The sequence below is a fragment of the Macaca nemestrina genome, chromosome 6 (genome assembly GCF_043159975.1).
Source record: "Macaca nemestrina isolate mMacNem1 chromosome 6, mMacNem.hap1, whole genome shotgun sequence".
Classification (NCBI taxonomy): Eukaryota; Metazoa; Chordata; class Mammalia; order Primates; family Cercopithecidae; genus Macaca; species Macaca nemestrina.
Genome location: NC_092130.1, coordinates 104,221,032 through 104,247,413, shown reverse-complemented (window position 1 = coordinate 104,247,413; position 26,382 = coordinate 104,221,032). Strand labels below are relative to the sequence as shown.

The window sequence follows — 26,382 nt, the reverse complement described above, 5'->3', positions numbered from 1 at the left end:
TGTCACTATAAAGATGAGCACTCCCACCTGTTCTTGGGCCCTTCTCCTCTCCATTCATAACTGATCAGAGGAACAACATCCACAATGGCTAGATCCAGCACCAAAAAGCATAAGTACTCCAAAAGACATCAAAGCCCAACCTCCAGAAAGAAAGCACATTCCAGCATTGATTTTGTCCATGGAAATTACTCATTCTTCGTAAACAAGGTCCTAAAGGAAGTGGTGTCCCATAGAGGCACATCGTCTCGCACCTTGGACCTCATGAACACTCTGATTAACAACTTCTTTCAACACATTTCCATGAAAGCTTACAGGTTGATGTATTTCAGAAATCGCTGTACTCTCACCCCTGAAGATATCCTGAAGGCAGCGTATTTGCTGTTGCCTCAGAAAACAGCTAACTACGCAGTGGCTTTTGGAAGTGAAGTGTTCCGCAGATATGTCCACTCCTAAACTGCATATGCCAGCTTCATGGATCAAACTTATCATCCAAATGATCACCTCAACATTGAATTCATTCTTTTTTATTTATTTATTTTTTCTTCCAACTTATACTTTAGGATCAGGGTGTACAAGTGCAGGTTTGTTACATGGATAAGTTGCGGTCACTGGGGTTTGGTGTACAAGTGATTTCATCACTCACATAGTGAGCACAGTATCCAATAGGTAGCTTTTTATCCTCACCCTCCTCCCACCCTTCACCCTCAAGTGAGTCTTGGTGTCTATTTTTCCTGCCTTTGTGTCCATGTATACTCAATGTTTAGCACCCACTTATGAGAACAAGCAGTATTTGGTTTTCTGTTCCTGCACTAATTCACTTAGGATAATGGCCTCTAGCTGCATCATGTTGCTGCAAAGGACATGATTTCATTCTTTTATGGCTGCATAGCATTCCATGGTGTATATGTACCGCATTTTCTTTATCCAGTCCACTGTTGATGGACATCTAGGTTGATTATATGTCTTTGCTATTGTGAAAAGTGCTGCAATAAGCATGCACATGCATTTGTCTTTATGATAGAATAATTCATATTCCTCTGAGCATATATCCAGTAATGGGATTGCTGGGTCTACTGGTAATTCTGTTTTAAGTTCTTTGAGAAATCACCAAACTGTTTTCCACAGTGGCTGAACTAATTTGCATTTCCACCAGGAGTGTATGAGTCTTCTCTTTTCTCCACAATCTTGCCAACATCTATTATTTTTTGACTTTTTAATAATAGCCATTCTGACTGGCGTGAGATAGTATCTCATTGTAGTTTTGATTAGCATTTTTCTAATGATGAATGATGTTGAGCATTTATTCGTATGCCTGTTGGTTACATGTATGTCTTCTTTTGAGAAGTGTCTGTTTATGTTCTTTGCCCATTTTTAACGAGGTGGTTTCTTTTTTGCTTGTTTAAGCTCCTTATAGATTCTGGATATTAAACCTTTGTCAGATGTTTAGTTTGCAAAAATTTTCTCCCCTTCTGTAGACTGTCAGTTTACCCTGTTGATAGTTTCTTTTGCTATGTCCCACCTCTTTAGTTTAATTAGGTCCCATTTATCAATTTTTTTGTTTTGTTGCAATTGTTTTTAGAGCCTTTGTCATGAAATATTTGCCAAGATCTATGTCCAGAAGAGTATTTCCTAGGTTCTCCCCGCTAGGGTCTTTATAGTTTTCAGTTCTGTGTTTAAGTCTTTAATCCATCTCAAGTTGATTTCTGTATATGGTGAAAGCTATGGGTCCAGTTTCAGTCTTTTGCATATGGCAAGCCAGTTATTCCAGCACCATTTATTGATTAGGGAATCCTTTACCTATTGCTTATTATTGACTTTGTCAAAGATTGGATGATTGTAGGTGTGTGGCTTTATTTCTGGGTTGTTTAACGTGCCTCATTGGTCTATGTGTCTGTTTTTATACCAGTACCATGCTGTTTCAGTTACTGTAGCCTTGTAGTACAGTTTGAAGTCAGATTGCCTCCAGCTTTGTTCTTTTTGCTTAGGATTGCTTTGACTATTAGGGCTCATTTTTGGTTCCATATGAATTTTAGAAATGTTTTTTCTATCTCTATGAAGAATGTCATTGGTAGTTTGATAGGAATAACATTGAATGTGTAAATTGCTTTGGGCAGTTATGGCTATTTTAACAATATTGATTCTTCCTATCCATTAGCACGGAATATTTTTCTATTTGCTTGTGTCGTCTCTGATTTCTTTCAGCAGTATTTTACTATAATTCTTGTTGTAGAGATTTTTCACCTCCCTGGTTAGCTGTATTTCCATGCATTTTATTCTTTTTGTGGCGATCTTTGATTCGGCACAAGAATGCAATCCTTGATTCGGCTCTCAGCTTGGACATTATTGGTATATAGAAACGCTACCGATTTTTGTACATCAATTTTTGTATCCTGAAACTTTATTAAAGTTATCAGTTCTAGGAGCTTTTGTGCAGAGACTATGGGGTTTCCTAGGTATAGAATCATATCATCCACGAAGAGAGATGGTTTGACTTCCTCTCCTCCTATTTAGATGCCTTTTTTCCTTCTCTTGCCTCATTGTTCCAGCTAGGACTTCCAGCACTACGTTGAATAGGAGTAGTGAGAGTGAGCATCCTTCTCTTCCGTTTTTCAAGGGAAATGCTTCCAACTTTTGCCCCTTCAGTATGATGTTGGCTATGGGTTTGTCATATATGGCCCTTATTATTTTGAGGCATGTTCCTTTGATGCCTTATTTGTTGAGGGTTTTTAACATGAACAGGTGTTGCATTTTATCAAAAGCCTTTTCTGCATCTATTGAGATGATTATGTGGCTTTTGTTTTTAGTTCTGTTTATGTGATGAATTGCATTAATTGATTTGAATATACTGAATCAACCTTGCCTCCTAGGGATAAAGTCTACTTGATCAAGGTGGATTACCTTTTTGATGTGCTGCTGGATTCGATTTGCTAGTATTTTGTTGAGGATTTTTGCATCTATGTTCATCAGGAATATTGGCCTAAAGTTTTCTTCTTCATTGAGTTTCTGCCAGGTTTTGGTATCAGAATGATGCTGGCCTCATTGAATGAGTTACGAGTCCTTCCTCCTCAATTTTTTGAAATACTTTCAGTAGAATTGATACCAGCTCCTCCTCCTCCTCTTCTTCTTCTTCTTCCTCTTCTTCTTCTTCCTTCTTCTCCTTCTTCTTCCTTCTTCTCCTTCTCCTTCTCCTTCTTCTCTTTTTGAGATAGGGCCTTGCTCTGTTGCCCAGGGTAGAGTGCAGTGGTGTGATCACAGCTCACTGCAGCCTTGACCTCCCGGGCTCAAGCGATCCTCCCACCTCAGCCCCCCCCAAGTAGCTGGAGCTATAGGCATGCACCACCACACCTGATATATTTTGTACTTTTTGTAGAGAAGGGTCTTGCCATGTTTCCCAGGTCAGTCTTGAACCCCTGTCCTCAAATAATCCACCCACCTCAGCCTCCCAAAGTGCTGGGATGACAGGCATGAGCCACTGTGCGTGGCCTACCAGGTCTTCTTTATATATCTGGTAGAATTTGGCTATGAATCCGTCTGGTCCAAGGGCATTTTTCTGGTTGGTAAGATTTTTATTAATGACTTAATTTTGGAACTCATTATTGGTCTATTTAGTTATTAAATTTCTTCTTGGTTCAATCTTGGAAGGCTGTAGGCTTCCAGGATCTTATCCATTTCTTCTAGGTTTTCTCATTTGTGTGCATAGAGGTGTTCATCATAGTCTCTGAGGGGTTTGCTTTTGTATTCCTGTGGGTCCAGTGGTAATGTCACCTTTGTCAATTGTAATGCTGTTTATTTGGATCTTCCTTTTTATTACTATCTTATTTATTCTTTTTAAGAAACCCACTTTTGGTTTCACTAATCTTTTGCATAGGTTTTTGCATCTCAATTTTGTTCAGTTCAGCTCTAATTTGGGTTATTTCTTTTCTTCTGCTAGGTTTGGAGTTGGTTTGCTCTTAGTTTTTCTAGCTCCTCTAGGTGGGATGTTAGGTTGTTAGAGATTTTCCTGATTTTTTGGCATAGGCGTTTGGCACTATAAACTTTCCTCTTAACAGTGCTTTAGCTATATCCTGGAGATTTTGGTGTGTTGTATTTTTTATTTTCATCAGTTTCAAAGAATTTCTTAATTTCCGCCTTAATTTCATTCTTTATCCAAAAGTCATTCAGGAGCAGATTGCTTAATGTCCATGTAATTGTATGGTTTTGAGAGATCTTCTTGGTATTGATGTCTATTTTTACTGCTCCATGGTCTGAGTGTGTGGTTGGCATGATTTCAGGTTTTTTTAACTTGTTGAGAATTGCCTTATGGCTGAGTCTGTGGTCAATCTTACAGTATGTGCCATGTGCAGATGAAAAGAATGTATATTCTGTTGTTGTTTGGTGCAGCATTCTATAGATGTCTGTTAGGTCCACTTGGTCAAGTGTCAAGTTTGGGTCCCAAATATCTTTGTTAGTTTTCTGCCTTGATGATCTATTTCTTGGTATTTTCCTGTTTCTCTTATCTCCAGAGATGAATACTTTCTTGCTATTTTGCCTTAAAGCTAGTTGACCATTTAGGTTTTCCTGACACCTGATTCCCACCCAGACTTCTGTCAAAACCTTGTTTTTCCTATGAATATGTAAAGCTCATTAAATAAATTTAATGTCTGTTGTACCATTAAGTTTTTGTTAACTATGCACAGGATGATTTTATTCATCTAAATATGACCATCAGATCATAATGACTTTGAATTTATTGAGACATATTTAGACAAACATCCTAATAAGTATACTAGCAGTGATAAATTTCCATCAAAAAGTATTTCATAGAGCAAATTCCATTCAACCAATTTAGTTCCTGAATGAATTCTTGGAAGAGCATATTAACTATTAAAACTATTTGTTTTCACTCTTTCTTCTGGATTTTCCACCAGCTCAGTTTATATCCATGTAAATTTTCTTGAAGAACATTTCTTAAAGATTTGGTTCATTGAGGTTAATTGTTCCATGTTTATAACATAGAGCACTTATGAACCTACCACCAAATTTATGAACTTACGAACTTCACAAAGGTCTCTGAAGCTCTTTCCCAATCCCATCTGCCTTTTCACTATCTTGAGTTTTGTTTCTTTCCCATTTTTTTCTTTGTACTGTTCCTACCTATATGTGTGTCTCTAAAGAATAGGTTTAATTTTGCTTATGTTATAACATAGGGATCATACTACATGTGTTCTTCTTTTAACATTATGTGTCCAAGATTTGTACCTATTGATATACGTGGGTCTAGTTCATTCTTTTTACTCTTATGCTATAAGATTCTATAGTAGAAACATACTGCAATTTATTTACCCATGCTCTACTGATAGAGGTTTAGCTTGTTTTCAGTATTTTACTATTATGAACAATGATGCTATAATAATGAGAGTTGTAATAATAGCTAAAAATATAGCATTTGGATTGTGCCCAGCACTCTATGTATATTAACTTATTTAACCCCATGACAACCTTGTAAGAATAAAATAATTGTTCTCACCCCACAGGTGAGGAAAATGGGGCACAGAGAACTAAGCAATTTATCCGAGGTCACACAGCTGTGTAAGGAGCAGAGCTGGGATTTGATCAGGTTGAAAGAGTCTCTGTGGACCGTCTGCTACATGCTGTGAGTGTTGTTATAAATATCTGTTGGTATACATATCCAATAATTTTTTAGGAAAACTATTTAAGCATGGAATTGCTGGATCACTAATATGCCCATATTCAACTTTATTAAATATTGCCAGGCTGTCTTGTGTTGTATCAATTTACATTTGTAATGGATGAAAGTAATTTAGGTTCTTCTGGTAACAAGGAACACATAAATTCCCTCAAGAAAAAGTGGTTTATTATACTTATGCAGTGGGACTGGAACTGAGCCTATTCTAGGGAATAACCACCCACTCGTCTCTCACTTAGGACCCACTCTGTTCCTCCTGGGGTGGCTTACTTCTACATGCTTCCTTATCAGAGTTTCAGGAAATAAACCCAATATGCTTCACTCATTCTACTTGAGTCAGGCCTAGAGAGAGGTTGCTAGCACCCTAAAGATTGGCTTACCTTTATCACATGCCCACATCTACCTATTAACTGTGGCTTGGTGACAGAAGGGCTTCATGGTCTTCCAGAGGTCAGCAAATTATAGCCTTTTACTGCAAGGCTCCACTAGCTAAGAAGAGTTTTTATATTTTTATAGGGATGTTTTTTAAAAAAAATTTTAAAGACTATTCAACAGTCCTATGTGGCCCACAAAGCCTAGAATGTTTATTTACCATCTGGCTTTTTACAGAAAAAGTTTTCCAACTCTTGGTCTGCACAATGCTGCTACTTTTGCAGAATCTATAATAAGTCAGGTTTTCTAAAGCTTTTTTAGTTCAGTTCAATTCACAGATATGAAAAGTTCATAGTTGGCTTTTCAAATCACTGGAATGAGAGGGATGAATACAAATGGCACTCAACAATTGGGGCAATGGTCTAATCATTCACAGAAAATATTTACTACAAATTGAGGTATTAACATTAAGTAAAGGGAACTAGAAATTTTCCATATGTTATTATCTCTGTTTTGTGTATGTTTTATAGCATTTTTTTAAAAATAACATTTCAAAATAAGATCAAGATTCCTGGGGAAAAAATTCTAGAAATGGCTTCGAGATTGATTATATAAATGCATGTGCATAAAAATATAAACTATTTTTATATAAAGTGGTAAAATATAAAATTTACATAAAATTTAGCATTTTAACCACTTTTAAGAGTATAGTTCAGTGGCATTAAATATATTCATATTGTACAACTATCACCATCTTCCATCTCCAGAACCCTTTCATCTTCCCAAAATGAAACCATACCCATTAAACAAAATATCTCCACTCCTCCTTCCCCGAGCCTCTGGCAACCACCATTCTACTTTTTGTCTCTATGAATCTGACTATTGTAGATACCTCATATAAGTAGAAGCAGGCAGTACTTGTCCTCTAGTGACTGACTTATTTCACCTAACATAATGTCTATAAGGCTTATCTATATTGTAATATGCATCAGAATTTCCTTTCTTTTTAATGCTGAATAATATTTGATTATATGTAGACTCAATATTTGTATTATCCATTCATCCGCTGATAGATCCTTGGATTGCTCCCACCTTTTGGCTATTGTAAATAATACTGCTATCAATATGAGTGTATAAATGTCCATTTGAGGCCCTGTTTTCAATTATTTCGGGTATATACTCAAAAGTGAAATTCCTGGATCATAAGGTAATTTTATTTTTAACTTTTTGAGGAACCATCATACAGTTTTTTACCAAGGTCATAACATTTTACATTCCCAGCAGCCCTACACAAGGGTTCCAGTTTCTCCACATCCTTGCCAATCCTTATTTACTGTTTTGTTTTTTTTTTTTTTTTTAATAATACCTATTCTAATAGGTGAAAAGTGGTATCTCCTTGTGGTTTTGTTTGTTTGTTTGTTTGTTTGTTTTGTTTTTTGTTTTTTGTTTTTGCATTTCTCTAGTGATTAGTGATGTTGAGCATCTTTTCATGTGCTTTTTGGCCATTTATATAGTTTCTTTAGAGAAATGTCTACTCAAGTCCTTTGCCCATTTTTAAAATTGGATCGTATGGTTTTTTCGTTGTTGAGTTGTAGTTCTTCACATATTCTTGATATTTCTCCCTTCTCAGATATCTTAGGTATCTCTTTTTCCTTTTTCTTTTTCTTTTTTTTTTTTTTTTTTTTTTTTTTGAGACAGGGCCTGGCCATGTTGCCCAGGCTAGTCTCAAACTCCTGGGCTCAAGTGATCCTCCTACCTCAGCCTCCCAAAGTGCTGGGATTACAGGCATGAGCCACTGCACCTGGTCGTTGATACACAAAACTTTTGATTTTGATGAAGTACAATTTGTCTACTTTGTCTTTTGTTGCCTGTGCCTTTGGTGTCATATGCCAGTTTATTTTCTTGTTGCTCCTTTATGAGAAACATTTGCTATAACAATATTAATATTTTAGAAGATATTTTGGAGTCAATTCATAAAATTAACATAGCTTCTAAAATTTAAAAAGAGTCTCATACTAGCTAACACTCTAATTTTGACCCTTTCTGAAGGATCAAATACATATTTTTTACATCAATAGGCCATTTTACCCACAATTTTTTAAATCTTGGACCCGAGTAAGCTGAGACACTTAAATGGCAAAGACAAAGTAGCACAGACTGGTAGTAGTCATCTAATATACATTTACTCCTTCTCAGAAATAGAATCCACAATTTTCAGCTGAGCACATGGCCACCCAGGACAAAGACTGCATTTCCAAGACTTCCCTTGAGCTGGATGTAGCCCTGTGACCAAGTTCTGATAATTGGGAATGCATCTGCAACTTACAGGGAGTGTCCTTAAATAGCAACAGAGTGTTTTCCTTTTCCTGCTGGCTGGACTGAGGATGTGAAGGCTGGAAAGGAACAGCTCTCTTAAACTAGGAGTTGAACCTGTGTATTAAGGATGGCAGAGCAGCATGCTGGAGAGAGCCTTGGTCTCTGATGATTGAACTGCCATTCTAGCTCAGGACTGCTTCTGTTTACATAAGAGAAATAAGCTTTTAACTTGTTTAAGCCATTGTTATTTTGAGTTTCTATCATTCACAGTCAAACCTAATTCTAATATAGACATCCAGAAGATTATGGACTGCTACACAATGTGGTTAGTTTTATTAAATAAAAACATATTAATCTAGAAATGGAGGAAGATGAACGTCTTGTGTATTTGCCAGACAATGTTGCTGGAAAATGAAATCTTGTGCCATTTAGCAGTCTTTTCTCAGGGAGATGGCAGGAGCTTGCTTGTTTTTAGTATATTGGACACATGATGTGATTATAAAACATTGTGTAAAATGCAAAAATATGTGAGAGATTCAAAGAAGATAGGAAACAGAATTTTCCCCTATGCCAACAACATGAGCAATATGTGGATTTTGTCATAATTTGAAGCTAGTGGCACACGGTATCATAGAAGATGCCACACACCAACAAGAAAGAATAGTGCTGACTTTTCAAAACAAATCACCCAAAAAATAAAATTCTATCAAATTTACAGATAATTCTTCACTAAGTTAAGAAAATTTGCTTTGGCAATAAATAATATAATATATAATATATATGCTATAATTTACTATAATTGTTTAAAGACTTGCTATGCACACTGCTAGCTTGTTCTTGTATGAGCTAAATGTGTCAGAAAGTACAGGGAATATGAAAGTCCACCAAGTAAAATAACACCTTATATATGGTGCTTATAGTTCATTTATGCATTCACAAAGTACCGAATGCCTTCTTGGACTAGATGCTGAGAAAACAAAGACTAATTCCATCCCTTTGAAAGCTTAGGATCTTATGAAACAGCAAACTGAAAATAAAACAAATTGTTGGGAACAGCTGACATGCATTGAGCTCTGACTCTGACATAAGCATAATTCTAAGGACTCCATGTTTGTGACCTCAATATAAAACCCAAAGCAATCACATGAGACAGATACTGTGAAGTGACACATGTGAAGTGACACATGAGATAGTCACTTCACAGACAGGGAAACTGAGGAATGAAAAAAGCTAAAAAACTTGCAGAGGTCACACAGATAGTCATTTTAAAAAGGTGATTTATGGCTGGGTGCGGTGGCTCATGCCTGTAATCCCAACACTCCGGGAGGCCGAGGTGGGTGGATCACCTGAGGTCAGGAGTTTGAGACCAGCCTGGCCAACATGGGGAAACCCTGTCTCTACTAAAAATACAAAAATTAGCCAGGCATGGTGGCACAGGCCTGTAATCCCAACTACTTGGAAGGCTGGGGCAGGAGAATTGCTTGAACCCAGGAGACAGAGGTGGCAGTGAGCCGAGATCACACCACTGCACTCCAGCCTGGGTGAGAGAGCGGGACTCTGAAAAAAAAAAGGGGGGCAACTTACACTCACATACTCTGGCTTCACAGCCCACAACACAATGCAGTACTGCATCTCATATGGAAAGAATCATGTAGAAGATGCTGTGGAACATGGGAGAAACATCCAACCCACATTCGAAAGGCATTTTAGAGGGGATGATGCCTGATCTACGTCTTGAAGGATGAGTAGAAAATGCATGTAAGGCAGAAGGAACAATAACTGCTAATGCATAGGGCACTAAACAGCCTAAACTTAACGCAATTGCAGGTTAAGTGGCTGCAAATAAGCACAGAAGGGAGGTTGGTGAAAATGAGGTTAGAGAGGTAGGCAAATATCTGTCAGCTAACTTATCGCTTGAATTTGATCCCAGTATCTATGGGAGGATTTATAGAAGGACTTTAAGAAGGAGAAATGTGATTTTATTTACATTTAGATTATTTTCACAGTAGTAACATGGAGGATGAATTAAAGCAAGATGAGACCAATGTGTATACTATTGGAATTATCCAGGAAAGTCTTGATAAGGGCCTGAACCAAGTCAGTGGCAGTGGAGATGAGGAGAAAGAGATAAATTTGAAAGATATTTTGGAGGCAGAATCCACAGGAGATACGTGCAATGTGTGCAATAACAGAGAAACCGCCAACTAGGGATTCCCAGAGCTCTGGCCCAGGAGACCTGATGGATCCAAGACATTAAGCACAGTTTCCTTAGCACTTCCATGTAAAATATCTAGACAGTATGCAAGAAAATTGTAAACGGTGCCACATAAGAAGTATTATAAGAGCGTTCAAAGTACAGAGAATCTGGCAAAAGTCAGATGACCTTGGGCAGGTGACTAGCACTTACTTAAAGCTTAGCTAGAAGAGGACAGCTTGAATTTTTAATACTCCAGATCATTTTTTATCACAGCTCTGTGCTATGCCACACATCATGTGTTAACAGATTTTTCTCACCTTTGACAGCTGATTATTTCAGAAGACATTTGGCAGTATGGGGAATAACTAGCAGACTGTGTAAATATGTGGGAAGAAAATAGCAACCTATAAATATAAGTCAGGCTGGAGGGTTATTCAGTTGCATCCAAAATAAAGAATCTAGAAAATAATTTGGGTTATTTACAAAAGGAGAGAGTGACCACTGATTGATTTTAGCCTGAGTTTGGAAACAACAGAGACATTCCTAGAAGGAAAGAAAGCACAAGTTGCTTTGAAATTGATCTTTAACTGTTTATTATTGAGAATGATGATTCTTCCAAAAAGCCTCTTTTTAAAACTAAAGAGCTTTTGATCGCTCAGCAAATGAGAAAACTATTAGATGGAAAATCATCAAGGATATAGAATAATTGAAAAATATAATTAATCAACAGTATCCAATTGACATATAAAACATTCCACAGAACAACAACAGAATAGACACTTTTTTCCAGTACCCATGGAACATTCACCAAGGTAGACCATCTCCTGGGCCATAAAACCTCAACAAATGCTTTAAAATTAAAATCATACAGAGTGTTTTTCTAACCATAACAGAAACAAACCAGGAATCAGTAATAAGATAAAATTTTCTTAAAATACTTAGAAATTAAACAACACACTTTTAAATGACCCATGGGTCAAAGACGGAGTTCAAATGAAAATTTTTAAAAACATAGAATTTCAATGCAATTAAAATTACAACATATCAAAATATGTGGGATGCAGTTAAAGAAATGCTGAGAAACTTACAGCACTTACATTTCTAATGCTTACATTAAAAAAGAGGAAAGATCTCAAATTGATAAACTAAGTTCCCACAACAAGAAGTTAGAAAAACAAGATCAAAACAAACTCAAACCTAGCAGAAGAAATGAAATAATAAATAAGAGCAGAAATCAATGAAATAAAAAACAGGAAAACGATAGAGAAAGTCAATGAAATAAGAAGGTGGTTTTAAAAAAATGAATAAAATTGATAATCCTCTAGTGATATTGGTAAAAATAAAAAAAAGATAAGACAAAAATTATCAATAGCAGGAATGAAATAAGATATCACTACAGATCCTGTAGCCAGTAAAAGGATGAGGAAATACTACATGTATTAGTCCATTTTCACACTGCTATAAAGAACTGCCTGAGACTGGGTAATTTATAAAGGAAAGATGTTTAATTAACTCACAGTTCAGCATGGCTGGGGAGGCCTCAGGAAACTTACAGTTGTGGTGGAAGCTGAAGGGGAAGCAAGGCACCTTCTTCATAAGGCATCAGGAAGGAAAAGTGCCAAGAGAAAGGGGAAGATCCCCTTATAAAAACCATCAGATCTCACGAGAACTCACTCACTATCACAATAACGTCATGGAGGAAACCTCCCCCATGATTCAATTACTTCTACCTGGTCTCTCCCTTGACACATGGGGATTATGAGGATTATGGTGATTACAATTCAAGATGAGATTTGGGTGGGGACACAAAGCCTAACCATATCACTACATAACAACCTCATGTTCATGTAGTCAACAACTTGGAAGAAATAGACCAATCAATTCCTTAAAAAAACCAACTACCAATACTCAGCCTAGATTACATTGATAACCAAATTACTCCTATAGCCATTAAAGAAATCAAATTCATAATTTAAAACTTCTGAATAAGAAATCTTGGACTCCCAATTTCTGGTCCAACATATAAGAAACTTTGACGTGGTCACTCTGCCCTAATAACAAGTAAAAAACTGAATAACCTGAAAAATCAACAGCTCCTCTTAGGTCCATAAGAGAAGTGAGCTCATAGGGCAAACTGCTGCCCCCAAAATTTGGAAGACAGGTAAATACAGAGAATCATAACTTACCAAAGCAGGAGCTTGTGAGCAGAAACCTATGTGAAACTGGTGACAGGGTGGGAGAACCTGAACTGTAATTGACAAATTGCTGGAGGCTCAGTGTGGACAAGTCTGGAAGTCACTCACCATCAGAGAAATGCAAATCAAAACACAATGAGATACCATCTCACACCAGTTAGAATGGCAATCATTAAAAAATCAGGAAACAATAGGTGCTGGAGAGGATATGGAGAAATAGGAACACTTTTACACTGCTGGTGGGACTGTAAACTAGTTCAACCATTGTGGAAAACAGTGTGGCGATTCATTAAGGATCTAGAACTAGAAATACCATTTGACCCAGTCATCCCATTACTGGGGATATACCCAAAGGATTATAAATCATGCTGCTCTAAAGACACATGCACACGTATGTTTACTGCAGCACTATTCACAATAGCAAAGACTTGGAATCAACCCAAATGTCCATCAGTGACAGACTGGATTAAGAAAATGTGGTACATATACACCATGGAATACTATGCAGCCATAAAAAAGGATGAGTTCGTGTCCTTTGTAGGGACATGGATGTAGCTGAAAACCATCATTCTCAGCAAACTATCGCAAGAACAGAAAACCAAATACCGCATGTTCTCACTCATAGATGGTAATTGAACAATGAGATCACTTGGACACAGGAAGGGGAACATCACACACCGGGTCCTATTATAGGGAGGGGTGGGGGAAGGATAGCATTAGGAGATATACCTAATGTAAATGACGAGTTAATGGGTGCAGCACACCAACATGGCACATGTATACATATGTAACAAACCTGCACGTTGCGCACATGTACCCTAGAACTTAAAGTATAATTAAAAAAAAAAAAAAAAAAAACTCCAGGGATACCCAGTCATGGGGGATGGGGAAGATGGCACATTTTTGTGAGAGTAAATATCAGAGAAACATCCCTTAATGATTCCAGCAAAGGGAAAGAAAATGCGTAATTTTGAATGCTCCAGAGAATTCTGTTCTTAACAAAGTCTGCCCTCGGAAGAAACAAATCACAGCCTAACCTGCTGGGGTTTTGTCAGAGCCTAGCTGACCTGGGGAAAGGAAATATCCAACCCCAGCTGGCTCAAGCCTTCTTAGTGACAGAAGAAAAATACCCAACTTAAGCCTCCTCTAGCTATCCTGTCCCACCTAAAGGGGAAAAAACTGAGAAGCACTCCCCAAGCTTACAGTCCAGAGGCATGGGCTCACTAAAAGACTGAGACCTAACCATAGGGATATGGAAGACTTCCCTTCACCTCACACCTTACCACCACATTACTAAAGGTTTATCTACGAAGTTCTCTTTACCCAGTACATCATGTAAGGCTATCAAGAAAAAATTATGTAGAAAGAAAAAAAAAATGATTGCTATTTACAGAAGACTGATAAAGACTCCAAATCTGTGACCAGCATCACTTTTTTTGTTTTGTTTTGTTTTGTTTTGTTTTTTTGAGACAGGATCTCACTCTATCTCACTGTGTCGCCCAGACTGGAGTGCTGTGGTGCAATCTCGGCTCACCGCAACCACCACCTCCCAGGCTCAAGCAATTCTCTTGCCTCAGCCTCCAGAGTAGCTGGGATTACAGGAGTGCCCACTACCCCCTGGCTAACTTTTGTGTTTTTAATAAAGACTGTTTCACCATGTTGGCCTGGCTGGTCTTGAACTCCTGACCTCAAATGATACATCTGCCTCGGCCTCCCAAATTGCTGGGATTACAGGCGTGAGCCACAGCGCCAGGCTTCAGTCTCACTTTTAATGATGAAAGACTGAACACTGAACATTTTCCTCAGAAGACTGAGAACCAGATAAGAATGTTCACTTTTATTATTTCCTCTAAACATCGTTTTGGTGATGCCAGGAAAATCATGCAAGGAAAAAAAAGACCTTCAGTTTGAAAAGTAAAAAATAAATTATCTTTATTTCAGATGACATCAAAAAAGAAAAACCTACAAGGTATACTAAAAGGTGAAAAATATAATGTGGAAAAACAGAGTTAAGTATCAGAACCAGACCCAGATATAGCAGGGACGTTGGAATTACCAAATTGGGAATTTAAAACAACTATGATTAAGATGATAAGGGCTTTAATGTGTAGACACTATGCATGCAGATGGGAAATGTAAGCAGAGAGGTGAAATTCTAAGAAGAAACCCAAAAGAAATGCTAAAGATCGAAAACACGGAACTACAGAATAATGAACTTATTGGTATATTGGACATGGCTGAGGAAGGAGTCTCTGAACTTGAGGATATCTCAACAGAAACTGCCAAAACTGAAAAGCAAAGAGAAAAAAAGACTGAAAACCCTCCAGAATATTCAAGAACTGTGGGACAACTATATAAAAGGCATAACATACACGTAATGACAATACAAGAAAGAGAAGAAAGGAAGGGAAGAAAAATATTTGAAATAATAATAACTGGGAACTTTACCAAATTAATGTCAGATGCCAAACCACAGATCTAGGAAGCTCAGAGAACACCAAGCAGTATAAATGTCAAAAAACTATGCCACAGCATATTCAAACTACAGAACAACTAAAGATAAACCAAAAATCAGGAAAGAAGCCAGAGGGGAAAAAAACACCTAACTTACAGAGAAGCAAAGATAAGAATTACATTCAGTTTCTCAGAAACCATGCAAGCTGGAAGAGAATGGAGTGAAACATTCAAAGTGTCGAGATAAAAAGAAAAAAGCCAACCTAGAATTCTGCAAAATTATATTTCAAAAGTGAAGGAGAAATAAAGACTTTCTCAGACAAATAAAAATGGACGGAATGGATTGCCAATAGATTTGCCTTGCAAGAAATGTTATGTTCTTTAGAGAGAAGGGAAAATATATAGGTCAAAAACTCATATCTACATAAAGGAAGAACAAGAAAGAAGGTACAAGTGAAGGTAAAATTAAAAGTTTTATTTGTTCTTATTTTAATTAATCCCACAGAGAAGAGTTTGTTCAAAACAATAATAGCAACAATGTACAATAGTTCCCAGTTATCTGCAATTCCACTTTCTTCGGTTTCCTTTACCTATGGTCAACCAAGGTCGAAGATATTAAATGGAGGCTGCGGGCAGTGGCTCACACGTGTAATCCCAGCATTTTGGGAGACCAATACAGGTGGATTGCTTGAGGACAAGAGTTTGAGGCCAGTCTGGCCAACATGGCAAAACCCATCTCTACTAAAAACGCAAAAATTAGCCAGGCCTGGTGGCACATGCCTGTAATCCCAGCTACTCCGGAGACTGAGGCGGGAAAATCACTTGAACCGGGGAGGCGGAGGTTGCAATGAGCCAAGATGGCGCCACCGCACTCCAGCCTGGGCAACAGAGTGAGACACCCTGTCTCAGAAAAATAAAATAAAATAAAATATTAAATGGAAAATTCTAGAAATAAACAATTCGGAAGTTTTGAATTATCCACCGTTCTGAGCAGTGTGATGAAATCTCATGCCATCCTGCCTGGGGCATGAATCATCCCTTCATCCAGAGAATCTATGCTGTATACTAGCGGTCCCCAACTTTTTGGCACCAGAGACCGGTTATGTGGAAGACAATTTTTCCACAGAACGGCGGGGTGGTGAGGGGATGCTTTCCGGATGGAACTATTCGACCTCAGAGCATCAGGCATTAGATTCTCATAAGGAACAGTCAACCTAGATCCCTAGCCTACTGGTTCACAATAGGGTTCGAGCTTCTATGAGAATCTAATGCCGCTGCTGATCTGACAGGAGGTGGAACTAAGGCGGTAATGCTTGCCGGGTGCTCACCTCCTGCTCTGCGGGCCCGTTCCTAACAAGCCACAAACAGGTCCAGGTCCGCAACGGAGGCGGGTAGGGGGACCTCTGCTGTATACCCTAACCACATGTCAGCCACTTAGTAGCCATTTTGGCAATCAGATCAACTGTCTCAGTATCGCAGTCCTTGTGCTCAAGTCACCCTTATTTTATTTAATAATGGCCCCAAAGCACAAAAGTAATGATGGTGGCAATTTGAATGGGCCAAGAGAAGCCTTAAAGTGCTGCCTTTAAATGAAAAGGTGAGTTTTTTACTTAATAGGGAAAGGGAAAAAACCATATGCGAAGGCTGCTAAATTCTACAATAAGAATGAATTTCAATCCGTGAACTGTGCAGAAAAAAAAAAAAAAAGCATGCTAGTTTTGCTGTCAGACTTCAGATTGCAAAAGTTACAGCCATAGTGCATGATAAGTACTTTGTTAAGATGAAAAAGGCATTAAATTTATGGGTGGAAGATGTGAACAGAAGTGTGTTCCACTTAATGCCAGTCAGGTTCAGTACTATCTTTGATTTCAGGCATCCACTGGGGGTCTTGGAAGGTATCCACTGAAGATAAGAGGGGTCTGCTGTATTTGATTATGTATCCTTCTGTGTGCGTGTGTGTGTGTGTGTGTGTGTGTGTGTGAATGTGTGTGTGTGTTAGTGAAATGAATGCAAGCAGTGATACACACAGGATGGGAGGGAGGAATTGTGATTATTTTTTAACTATAAGGTACTTGCACTAATTGTGAAGCAGTATGGTGTTATTTGAATGTGGATTAGTTGTGAATATATATTGCAAACTCTAGGGCAGCCACTAAGAAAAAGGTAAAAAAAAAAAAAAAAAATACAACTGATATGTGAAGAAAGGAGAAAAAAGGAACCATAAAATATTCAATCAAAATCACAAAAGGTAGAAAAAGAGTGGAAGACAAAAACGGAATAAGAAAAAGGGGGAACAAATAGCAGTAATAAATATGCTAGATATTAATCCAAATATATTAATAATCACTTTAAATGTCAGTAGTGTAAGTGTACCATTTAAAAGACAGATTATCCAAATTGATCAAAAAAACCACCCAACTCTACATTGTCTGCAAGAAACCCACTTTAAATATAAAGACACACATACATTAACAGTTAATGAACAAAAAAAGATATACTATGCTAACACTAACCAAAACAAAGCAGGATTAGCTATATTAATGTGAGAGCAAACTTCAGAGCAAGGAAAGTTCTCAGGGATAGAGAGGAGTATTATGTAATGATAAAGGGCCTAATTCTCCAAGAACACATAACAACCTGTCACCTGACAAGCATGCATCAAAATAAAGGAGGCAAAAACTAATAGAACTGCAAAGAGAAACGGGTGAATCCAATACTGTAGTTAGAGGCTTCAATACCCCTCTGTCAGAAATGGACAGATCCATTAGGACAGATCAATAAGGACATAGTTGAACTCAATGACCCATCAATCAACTGGATATAATTGACAAAAACCTGCACACGAATGTTTATAGTAGCTTTATTCACAGTTACTAAAATTTGGAAACAACCAAGATGTCCTTCAATAGATGAACAGATAAATAAAGTGTGGTACATCCAAACAATGGAATATTATTCAGCACTAAAGAAAAATGACTGTCAAGCCATGAAAAGACATAGAGGAAACCTAAATGCTTTTTACTAAGTGAAAGAAACCAACCTGAAAAATCTACGTGCTATGCATAGCTGTGTGCTGTGCTGTGTGTCATATACTACAGTATATGACATTCTGGAAAAAGCAAAACTACAGAGACAGTGAAAAGATCAGTGGTTGCCAGGGAAAAGAGGAATGAATAGGCTGAGGATTCGCAGGGCAGTGAAACAACTCTGTATAGTACTATAATGGTGCATACATGTCATTATACATTTGTGTAAATCCATGGAAGGTATAATACCAAGAATAAAGCCTAATGTAAACCACAGACTTTGGGTGATAATAATGTGTCAATGTGGGTTCATCAGTTGTAACAAATGCACCACTCTGGTGAGGGAAGTAGATAATGGGGAAGGGTACCCACGCATGGGGACAAGAGAGCATGTGGAAAATCTCTGTACCTTCTGCTCAATTTTGCTGTGAACCTAAAACTGCCCTAAAAAATAAAATCTACTAAAAGAAAGGAAGGAAGGAAGAGAAAGAGGAAGGAAGGGAGGAGGGAGAGAAGGAAAGCAGGAAGGAGAAGCCAATCAATTATCAGATGGTTTCACTGTAGAATTCTACCAAAAATTTAACACCAAGTTTACACAATCTCTTCCAGAAAACAGAAAATTACAGACTAGTGTCTTTCATGAACTTAGCCACAAAATCCTCTAAGACAGTAGAAAATCAAATCCCACAATGTGTAAAAAGAATTATACACCATGACCAAGAAGAATTTAGTCTAGCTATGCAAGAGCTTTTGATATGCAAGAAGTAGAATTTTTGTTTTGATTTTTGTTTTTTTGAAACAGGATCTCACTCTGTCACCAGGCTGGAGTGCAGTGCTATGATCATGGCTCACCGAAGCACCGTGCCTGACTAATTTTTAATTTTTTTAGAGATGGAGGATCTTGCTATGTTGCCAAGCTGATCTCAAATTCCTGGGCTCAAGTGATCCTCCCTCCTCAGTCTCTCAGAGTGCTGGGATTACAGGCATGAACAGGCCTTAGAAGTAGAGATTTTGATAAGGCATTACAGAAGACTCATTCTTTGTTCTAGGAAGGCCTACCAGAAAGGGTCCTTGGGTATGCAAGTCACAAGCCATAATGAAAACAGAAATAGTTGAGAGTACCACTCAAGGAAAAAAGAATGCTCAAGCCGAGATGAGAAAATGTTATCTATGTTATAGGACAAACTGATTTTCTGCAAACACCATTTCCTTTGGAGGCATGTTTCCTTTTGGATTGTGGTTTTAGACTAACTGTGCCTAAATACTACTGTTGGTCCTTGTGCATTTTTGGTGGAGAGTTAATCAAAGGCAAAAAGGACCTGTTTTCATGAAACACTTTGCGATGGTCTGGGCACAGGTGGTGCAGCTTCAGGGCCCTGGCAATGATGTGGACCCAAAAGTTAGAAAAGGGGCTGATTTCCCTGTGTGACTGCTGCACTGGGCCCAGCATCCCTTTGGCTCCTAGGGGATTTGTAGCTTCAGGGAAAAAGTATATTCCGTGAAGATTTTGGCATTCTTATAATAGGCAATATTATCACAGGCAAAGTGGAGGCTGCAGATGTGGACTCAGGGAAGCTGGAACATGAGAGAGAACACAACAGTCCCATGTGATGATTGCTCCTAATGGGCTGGACTGTGGGCATGCATGAAGCCAGGGCCCCTTTGGAGAATCACATAACTTTCTGTGGGAATTTTGCCGGAAGTGTGAGCCACCGGAACTTTGAGTTACTCAAGTTATAACTGCAAAGAACTTAAGATTTTACCCCATCCCCATGAATCCTTCCAGTGGGCATCTTGTTTTTTCCCTTCTCACTACCACTTGTGGTCTCTCCAGCAGAGGAGGAAGAAAAATCACTTACCATTAAATTAATCTCTGCAGAGATGCATGCTGATCTCCCATCAGGTCAGCCTTTGAGAATGTTATTATCAAACAAAATACCTCTCATCCCTGTCTGATGAGATTTGCATTTGGATTACTCCATAGTTAAAAGGCTTTCAAGAAAAATAACTGATAAAATTTAATGTGGTAGCCAGCCTCCAGATGGCTCCCTAATTACTCTTGCCTCTTGGTGCTCATTACCTTCCTTGTATAGTTCCCTCCTACAGTGTATCAGGGTTGGTCTGTGCAACCAGTAGAATCCAGTGGAAGTGACAATGTGTGATTTTCAAGGCTATGGCATTTAAAACATTCTACCCCATCCTTGTATTCTCTTTGATCATTCATGCTGGGGAAACCAGCTACCATGTCATGAGAATACCAAAACAGCCCCATGGAGAGATCCAAGTGATGAGGAAATGAGGCCTCCTCCAACTGCCAGCATCAACTTGCCAACCCTATGAGTGAGCCCATTTGGAAATGGATCTTCCAGCCCCAGTAAAGCCTTTTGAAGACTACAGCCCTGATCAACATCGTAACTGCCAAGTGATGGATTAACAAATCTCATGGCAGACCCTGAGCCAGAACTACCCAGCTAAGCTGTTCTTGAGTTAATGACCCTCAGAAACTTTGTGAAAAATAAATTGCTGCTCTTGTTGCAAGTTTTAGGATGATTTATTAAGCAGCAATATTTAACCTATATACCTAATTTATATCCACATGAATAAGACAATTCAACAAAGTAATCCTCCCAAAATGAAGAAAAAGACTTCCCGCACAACACATTTTATCTTCTACCTTTAGTCAACTAAAGCAAATTTCTGGTACTTTTCAAATTGAATCACATTTTTGTCTCCACTTCAAGACAACTGTGTTCAAAAATATAAAGTCTGGGTCCAAAACACCCACCATAGTACCATATAGGCAGCTAGCTAGGCTGCAAGGACTGCTAAATTAATTTCACAAAGCAGGACAAAAATTAGTCTAAACAATATCTATGGATAAACAACATCATTATACTCAATTATCTGACTCAGACAAATAGCCAAAAAATCTGACAGTAATTTGATTTGAAAAGAGAACTATGATAAAATGCTATTATTAAAGAAAAACTAAGTGGCATATTTTCTAAAGCAAAATATCCACAGAAACAAACACATTCAAAATATTGAAACTCCAAGGAAAATGCTGGCCTTCACATAAGGTGAAGAGTTTAAATAAATCTCAGAGGACTAACTGCAACGTTAGAGGCAAATCAGGATGTGATAAGTAGTGCAAAAAGAAATCACCAGAACCCGAGATAACTACCCAAGTTTTGGAGGATCTCAAAGATGAGATCATGTGTTGTCATCATGCGTGGCTTTGTATTGTAGTGTATGCTTCATGTGTCTGTCTCTTAACCTAAATGGTAGCTTTTAGAAGGTACGGACTCAGTACCTAGCTGAATTTACTGCTCATAGTAAGTGCTCTAGTCTGAGTTCTTTAGAAAAAAAAAATGAGTGTGAGGCAAGGCTTATGGACAAGTGTAATCCCAGGGCAACAAGAGAAAAGGAAAAGACAATTGAAGAAGCAGAGGATGGAAAGCAAATGTAAGATAATGCATTGATCACACTGGCTACCATTCCAAAACAAGCATTGCTTGACTCCCACTTGGCCATGCAGGACATGTCTGGACAGGCTATATGGAAAAATCATAACTCAGAACAGGCCACTGCAGGGAGAAGTAGAGAGGGAATTTATCTGCTAGCTCCATCCTGATTCCTATTTCTCCCTAATCAAGATTTGCTCTATGAGGAGTGGATTCCTCTAAACACCCAGGCTGTGGCCACTTCAGCAGCCACTAGCAGCTAGTCTTCTTTGTAGGACTTCATAGAAATCTAGTAATGCTAAGACAGGCCAGAGACTCTGAGCGTTAGCCTCAGGTAAGAGAAATGCATGGGCCCACATAGAGTTCTTCACCACAGTAGCTATGGCAAAGCCATAAAAACACAAGGCTTTAGAAGTCAAGTAAGACTGAAAGAATGCATTTGATGTAGCCATTGTTGGTAGATATCTGTGGCTAGACCCTTCCTGTAGTCTGAATGACAAACAGGAAAATAACAGGTACCCAGTATAGCTTCAAATTTCAGTTTTATCCAACTTAATACATAAATCTAGCTTATCTGTCAACTCCAACCAGCTTTTACCCCACACCAGCAGGGCATCATTGTCTCCGAGATAGGGCTGAGAAACCAAAAAAAAAAAGGATATTGTCAGTCTTCTATCAAAATTGATCTTTTTAGGAACAACCATCAGGTTTTGGTCAAATTGCTCTTCTCAAATCTTCCCAATGTTTCAGACTGGTTTCAGAATCCAAACAATCCAGCCATCTCCTGAGTAGCAACCCAGGTTGATTCATTTTATGCAAATTTTTAGTACATGAATTGGAAATACTAGTAAAGGTACATTTTGTGCATAAAATTTGAAATAATTCAAATTTCCTATTTTTAAAAGAAATTGCATAAGTTTGAAGCTGGTAAATGGTATTTATATTATTGCCATTTATTGGATCTACTTTAAATGGTAAACAAGCAAACCTACTGTCATTTTTCAGAATGAGTCATGAATTATGTGAGATACTTTAAAACATATACTCACAATGCATCTTCCTGGTATTTTGCTAGTGTTAATATCATTTTACAGATGAAGAAACTGAGTCATATGGTTGAATTTTGGGTCTCAAAGCCAAAGTCTTCAAACTCCAAGTCTTTTCCATTATATTACATCCATGGTTTCATTCCTCCCAACTTGGTGTTATGATCACATGTAATAAGCAAACTTGATCTTCACACATCACATTAATAAAAACATTGGCTGAGCCTGCAAGATTCTACCCAATTTGTTCCTTTAAGTTGATTTTAAGCTAGTAATAGATATTCTTTTTATAGTATGGGTCAACTATACATCCATTTATCTACTCTAAATGTCAGCAAGACATTTCTCTCCAAGTTCACCATTTATCTCCAAGAAAATAATAATGGCAATAACCACAAGTATTTTTTATACCATAATATATATGGTATATATAACCATAATATTTTTCATTTTTTGAGTACCAGGTACTGCCTTGGAGTCTTCACATACATTATTTCATTTAATTCTCATAACAGCCCATGTAAGGCTGTACTATCGTCATTTTCATTTTATAGGTAAGAAAGCTGAGGCTCAGAGACATTAAATAATTTGGCCCAAATCACATAGCTAGCAAGATTATACTTAGTTCTGGACCCAGATTTTTACCATTGACCCAAAGTATGTTATGTTTGCAAAGTACATTATGTTTGCAAAGTACGTTAGAATTAAAAACAAAAATGTTTGTATTATTACATGTGCATTAACTCATTTAATATTTATCACAGCTCATTTTATCATTATCACAGCTCATTTTACAGATAAGGAAACAGAGGCTCAAGGAGTTTCGATGTCTTTTCCAAGTCAAAAGATATCTTTTCTTATAGCTAATGAATGTCAGAGCCGGAAGTCAAAGCTCTAGACTCCTTGGTTGGGTTCTTTGTATGCAGTTTCTCACAAGAGACTATCAAATGCTTGGCTGAAATCAAGACTGTCTGTATTCAACTCATTATTTGCTAATCTATCATCCTAGAAACACTATCTAAAAATTAGTATCCACAAATCCTATTAAATAAAATATCACTTAGAACAGTTGTGTTCACAAGTTCCTGCCCTCTGAATTAATGAGCAAGTTCTATCTTCATGGTTGTAACTGTAGATTTATGCTGCGGCCCCAGGCAAATTTCAGAGAAAAGAGAGATATCTGAGAAAATGATAAGATCCTTAGAGTAATACTGAAAACAGGAGTATAGCAATAAGGGTCTCAAAATAGCTGACATCTTAAAGAGAAATTAACGAGAGTATTAGAGAAGGGAAGATAGGACCAGGAGGTTAGAGATGAACAAAACAAAACACCACACAATGAAGGCACCTCGACACACTAATAGAAATACAAAGAAAGTTCTCTTGAAAAGTTTCTGATACCTCATTAAAATAATGGCTTATTTAGTAGGATTTGGTTTGACCATATGTAACAGAAAGACCCAAAGTAACAGTGGAAATAAGATGAAAGTTTATACCTCTTTCACATAATAGAAGGCAGGAAATTGGTAGTTCAATGCTAGTGTTAAGGCTTCATGGTGTTAGAGGCCCAGGATCTTTCTACATTTTGTTTTGTCATTTATGGCTTCTATTCTCAATGTCACCTCATGTTCCAAAATAGCTGCTGGAGCTCCAGGCATTAGGTGTACAATCCAGGCAATGGGAAAAAATAAGCGGAAAGAAGGATCTACTCTCTCCTTTTAAAAGAGATTTTCCCAAAATAACTCACAACACTTCCATTTTGATCTTTTTGAACAGAGAATCCACCCACACCTGGTTGCAAGGAAGGCTAAGTCCATTATTTGGGTGTATTGCCTCCATATAAATGCAAGATTCTGTTCCTATGGAGGAAGAGAATGGATATTTGAAGGTACAACAACCAGGCTCTGCCACAAATGGGTAAACGATAAATATAACAATAATGAGAATATAATAATTTACTTGAGCTACCTCCTCAAAGACATCCACATCAGGATATTCCAATACCATAAGTAGGTATCATAATACATTTTATATTTATAAAATTTTTAATGTAAAATCAATTTAGGAACTTTTGTAGTAAGAATAATGAGAATAGATTGGCTATGAAGCAAAAAATAAGAAAGCTAGTTTTGTATACTAAAATCACAATATTCCTCTAATCTGGCAGTTGGCTTTTGTCCTCAGGCTATGGTGCTGGACACATATGATAAGAAACCTTTTACATTTAGTGTCATCCTCATTCTCAAATTGTTACACGACAGATTTCTTACATTGAACTTGTAGCAGCCTGCTTTTCTAGTTAAATATATTCATATTTCAAGCAAGCACAGCTCAAATTTCAAGGGAAAACTCTATCAAAAGTGACATTTAACTCCTATACATTCAAAATACTGCATAGAAACTAACCATTCACCTCTTTCTAAAATCATATGGAAATATGTGATTAAAGTGAAGGAAATTTTGAAAAATTGAGACGTATGATGCATTCCTATGCAAAAATAATTGTTTTTCTAATAAATATAACTTTTTTTTTTTTTTTTTTTTGCAGAGATCCAGGGGTCTCACCACGTTGTCCAGGCTGGTCTTGAAATCCTGGCCTCACACAGAGAGAAAGGAATTTTTAGCACAAGACACAGTGGAGCTCAGGATTGGCTAAACTCCCATAGTATTCATGGCGGCCGCCTGCGGGGGCCCCAGCATGGCTTGCAGGCCACCTCTAGCTTTCTTCGTACCCCAGTCCCGGCCTCCCTCCTCCTCCCCTGCAGCCTGGATAGGTGGATACCTGCCCTGACACGTGAGTCAAGCTAAGGCCTGGAGGGTCAGATGGGAAACCAGGTCCCAAGGCAGCAAGACCTCGACAAGCCCAGCACCCTCGGCCCTTCCCCCCCACCGTTTTGAACACGTGTAACTGACAGTCTGCCCGGGCTCCCTGGGGCACACGCCACAGCTCTCTCACTCTGATACTGCATGCACGCAATGCTAGCTGCCCCCTTCCTGTCCTGGGCACCCAAGTCTCCCCCGACCCCAGGTCCCAGATATGCTCCCACCTCCACCTCCTGCCCCATTCACCGCCTCTGCTAGTTCCAGAGGCCTCCACGCCCACCCAGTCCTCTCCCACCGCCCACAAAAGCGGGGGCACAAGGGACGAGCTTAGCTGAGCTGGGAAGAGCAGGGTGACAGTGGGCAACCCAGGATTCCCCCCACCTTCCCAAATAAAGATGAGGGTACTAAAGTTGTCTTGGTTTTTATTTTATTTTATTTTTTTCTTTTTCCAGTGTACTAGCTTGTCTTTTAAGAAAGGGGATCTTAAAAAAAAAAAAAAAGACAAAAATGATTCTAAAAAAAGCAACACCCACACCTGTGTCTGTATACAGTCAGCTTATCTTGTGTTTAGTCGTTTGATCTCTACAGAGAGAAGTGGAAAATGCTGTATCAAGGGTGGGCTTAGCTGTGCCTTTCAAATACAGAGGTGAGAAGATTCAAAAAAAAAAAAAGGAAACCCTGGCCTCAAGTGATCCTCCAGCCTTAAATGATAATAAAATAACTAACTTAATGATAACAAATAATTAACATTTATTAAATAATAATTATTACCAAGAGGAGAGCTGAGTACTTTATTTATTCAG

The 26,382-nt window shown here is 38.0% G+C and overlaps 2 long non-coding RNA genes across 3 annotated transcripts in view; one reads left to right on the top strand and one right to left on the bottom strand.

Moving 5' to 3' along the window:
* Window positions 1–26,348, top strand: LOC105475170 (uncharacterized). Of its 2 annotated transcripts, none has more exons than XR_011624930.1 (4): window positions 1–581; window positions 5,514–5,632; window positions 24,533–24,644; window positions 25,305–26,348. It is a non-coding gene; the product is annotated as an uncharacterized lncRNA (long non-coding RNA). The 2 variants fall into 2 exon arrangements; XR_983188.2 differs by having other exon boundaries at window positions 24,533–24,765.
* Window positions 1–26,382, bottom strand: part of LOC105475168 (uncharacterized) — a 90,672-nt gene that overhangs the window by 5,143 nt on the left and 59,147 nt on the right. The window lies entirely within an intron of this gene.